This window comes from Benincasa hispida, chromosome 11 (genome assembly GCF_009727055.1).
Source record: "Benincasa hispida cultivar B227 chromosome 11, ASM972705v1, whole genome shotgun sequence".
In the NCBI taxonomy this organism is placed as follows: Eukaryota; Viridiplantae; Streptophyta; class Magnoliopsida; order Cucurbitales; family Cucurbitaceae; genus Benincasa; species Benincasa hispida.
The window spans coordinates 65,953,532-65,957,897 of record NC_052359.1 but is presented as its reverse complement, the minus strand read 5'-3'; the positions used below and the strand labels follow the sequence as shown (position 1 = coordinate 65,957,897).

The window sequence follows — 4,366 nt, the reverse complement described above, 5'->3', positions numbered from 1 at the left end:
CCCATTTGAACTAAAACTCTAGTCAATGAGTTGTACACGATATCAGAATCTAAAAAGTGGGATTATTGGAAATAAATACAATAAACTGGGGCATCTATATACCTATTACACATTTCCCACTTGCCCTAGATTATACATGTACATATCTCGTAGATCTAGACTATCTAGATGGCCCCCAAACACTGCTGAGAAAGAGCCTTCGTAAATTGATCAGTAATGACTACTACCCCACTGTTGTCATAATATAAAGTGACGGGCTCCATATTTGGAACCACTTCCAAGTCGCTTGGGAACTTCCTGAACCAAATTTCTTCCTTTGCTGGTTTACAAGCAGCTACATACTCAGCTTCTATAGTGGAATCTGCAATACATCCTTGCTTTAATGCTAAACCATACTACACCTCTCCCGTTTAGGGCAAACACTGATCCTGACGTAGATTTTCTAAAATCCTTGTCAGTTTGAAATCAGAGTCGGTGTATCCATTAAGGATCAAATCCTTTGCTCTATACACCAACTTATAGTCCCTCGTTCTTCTAAAATACTTGAGGATGTTCTTAACTGCAGTCCAATGGTCTAACCCTGGATTGGACTAGTACATGCTGACTATTAATGTCAGTAAGGTACCATACATCATTTCCAATGAGTAGGATATTGTCCACATAAAGTACTAGAAAAATTGTTTTATCGTTGATGATTTTTTTGTAGATACAAGGTTTATCAACATTTTGATTAAAACCAAAAGATTTGATCGTTGTATCAAATCTAATGTTCCAAGATCTGGATTCCTGTTTCAACCCATAAATAGATCGATTCATCTTGCGAACTTTTTGCTCCTAAGCTTGGGTTATGTACCTCTCAGACTGAGACATAAAGATATTCTTTTCAAGATTGTCATTCAGAAAAAAGCAATCTTGACATCTATTTTTTATATCTCATAGTCATAATATATGGCTATGGACAAGAGAATTCTTATAGACTTGAGCATAGCAACAGGGGGAAAAGTTTCCTCATAGTCAACCCCTTCCCTCTGGGTATAACCCTTTGCTATAAGTCTAAATTTGAAGGTCTATACCTTTCTAGCTATATCTCTCTTTCTTTTATAGATCTATTTGCACCCTATGGGTTTTACCCTTTCAGGTGGATTGATTCATTATTTTATGAAGTGGAATTATGGATGAAATGCGATGATGAAAATACGTTGAGCACTCAAGTTTTCTCAGTGAAATCCAAGTGTAAACCCCACTGAGTTTCTTAGTAAGTTCAGGGTCGAACCCAGGGACTTAGGAAAACAATATGCGGTAGTAATTTCTCAGAAGACTTTGCGGTAACCAAATAAATCAAGTAGTTGTTGTGAATGTTGTTTGTGGTAATAAAAATAAACAAATGCGGCGGAGTTTCGAAAAGAGTTGATAAAACGAAAGATGCGATGAGTATGCGGTGAACAGGTTGAGAAGGGTTTTGGCTAACACTTCCTAGGATGCGTTCATGCTATGCGATCATGCAACACACATACAATAGTAAACCATCTCTCGATGTGAATGCTACGGCTTCTAATGCTAGAACGCATGCGATATATGTAATAAGTCTATAGGACCTACACATAAGCCTCTATTCTTATTTTGCACATAAATAAGGCGACCACATAATATCATACCTATCTCTAGGGTACATGCGATGTAGGTTGACAAACAGAGTTTATCTCTAAGTCTCTATCTCTTGTTTAAGCAGTTCTAATCTTGCTCTCTCGAGTCTAGATTCTAACCTAGCTCTCTCAAGTCTTAGGTTCTTTCTTTAGACTCTCTCTCGAGTAGCTCTAAAGGGATGTTGGGCACAGCATAAAATAAGATGTAGAATAAGAACTTCCTAGGTCATGTTAGCTTAGTTCTTCTCACCCATTCGATTAGTTTAGCTATTCATGCATGCTAAGAAAGCGAACAGATGTAGAATAAGAACTTCCTTTGTATAAATATAAAGTTGAAGTACAAAATAACAATGCAAGAAGAGAATAAAGAGTCTGGTAGCAATCTCTTGCTTCCCAGGCTTTTACACTGTCTTTTCTACTCGTATTCAAAAGATAATGTCGCTCTCGCGAGAGTCGGCCCGCTCTCTACTTTCTACGCCTCAGAGTTCTTTCTTGAGTTGCCTTGAGCGATCTTTTGGTGTCTCAGTTCTTCTCTTGCTCTGCCTTCAAATAAAAAAAAAATTATGGACAAGGCTAAACTATGAAGAAAATTATCTAAGTATCTAAACTGTTGAACTAGCTGAACGCCTTTTCTGAAGGATGCCTTCGGTATTTATAAAGCTTTGGGGTGAAAGGTGGCTTCTCTCTTATGATTTCACAAATGAGATGGCTTTAGTTCTCTGACTGATGCGTCGAATATTTGTTACCGAAAAGTTGAATGTACTTGTTATCGTTAGCGGCTTGTCAACTTAATTCGGATTCGACCGTCATTAGCTTTATTTCCCATCGTGATTAATTATGTCTTTCACCCAGATATGTCCACCAAGTTGCGCCGGCTCTATGCGGCAATCCTTCTTGAGCAGATGTTTGCGAGCAAAAATCACCGCAAAGCCTTGCGGTAATGCTGCGCTCGACCGTTGATTTCTTGTGATCGCGCTTCTCGCCTTGCGTCAACGCATATTCTGCATAAAAACACAAAAGTTGACTGTTTCTATGCGATAAACGCATGCGATTGCAATGTTATGAACTTAATACTCTTTGGACGCAATCTAACATATTTTATCAATGCAAGCCAACATTGTTTTAAAACTTAGCACTGTAATAACGTGCATTTCTGCCCGTTATCATGGATCTACAAGCTTCCATACTGAATTAGAGTACATAGACTTCATTTCAAGGTTTGTGGATTTGACCCATTGGTCCTTGTCTACGTCATTAATTACCTGTTTATAAAATAATGGATCATCAACACATCATCTAGCATGAAAACCTGTGTTTCAGTTAAACCCAAGTAGTAGTTAGGTTATATCACAACCTTCTCACTGTGTCGAGGCACTCTCAGCGATTGAGAAAAACGAAACTAACCTGAAGTGTTGGCTTCTTCATTAACTTTTGATAAAGGACCAGCTGCGTTAACAATCCTTGTTGATTCTTCAGTAGTTTCAATTAATACTTTTTTGCTTCGTGGTTTATGATCTATCATGTGGTCTTCCTAAAAAATGTAGCGTTTTTCGATACAAACACTTCATTTTATTGATGATCATAGAACAGACTACCTCTCGTTTCCTTAGGGTAACCAACAAATTGACATGATCTTGAATGATGTTCCAACTTCTTAGGATTTATAACTAACACATGTGCAGGACAACCTAGATTATGAAGTAACGTAAACTCGGTTTACGCCCTCTCCATAATTCAAAAGGTGTTTCGAAAACACTCTTCGACGGAACGTTGTTGAAGATGTGAATTGCAATCTCTACTGCATACCCCCAAAACGAGTTAGACAATGGAGCATAGCTCATCATGGAACGAACTATATCTAATAAGATTATATTTCTCATTTCTGATACACCATTCTATTGAGGTGTACCAGGTATTGAAAGTTAGGATTGAATTTCATGTTTTATCATATAGTCTTGGAATTCTAAATCCATGTACACTCTACCTCAATCAGATCGAAGTGTTTTAATTGCTTTACCTAATTATAATGAAAAGAGAAAAATCGAGGTACCTTTATGACCTATCTTTAGCGAGGAAATCGATAGAAGCTCATGCTAATAACGTGTTGAGAATTTGAAAATCACATTAACACACATTGATAACACAGATATGGAGAAAATATAATATAATATAAATATATAAATATATAAAATAAGTAACAAAAAGTAAATAAAATAACTAAGAATGGATTTCTCCACTTTCTCCAATCTTTTTTTATTTATCACCAATATGTGTGTGTTCTAAAACCCACAAAATGCCACTAGTTATAGGTAACTTGGCAAGTAGGAAATGGATTACATAGACACTTGAATATCATAATATTTATGATAATAATATATTTTAAGTTGTGTTCTTTCAATAGTGTCAAGATGGCCGAGTTGGTCTAAGGCGCCAGTTTCAGGTACTGGTCCGAAAGGGCATGGGTTCGAATCCCATTCTTGACAATTCTTTTTTATTAAACGAAATTTCAATCTGTAGAAAAATCAATAATTTATATTATTTTACAAAAACAAATTATAATTAATTTGAGGCATCTCGTGGAGATTCGAATATATTTAAAGAAAAAATGAATTTGACATAATTATAGAATTATAAAAGGAAATTTTTAAAAATAAAAATGAAGGAAAGTTATTTATCCAAAATAACAAAATTTAATTTTATTTGGTAGAGGTTGTAATATTTTT

The 4,366-nt window shown here is 35.8% G+C and overlaps 1 non-coding gene across 1 annotated transcript; it reads left to right on the top strand.

Annotated features, from left to right (window-relative positions):
* The first annotated feature begins 4,045 nt into the window (after window positions 1–4,045).
* Window positions 4,046–4,126, top strand: TRNAL-CAG. The gene has a single exon. It is a non-coding gene; the product is annotated as a tRNA-Leu (tRNA).
* Window positions 4,127–4,366: the final 240 nt, after the last annotated feature.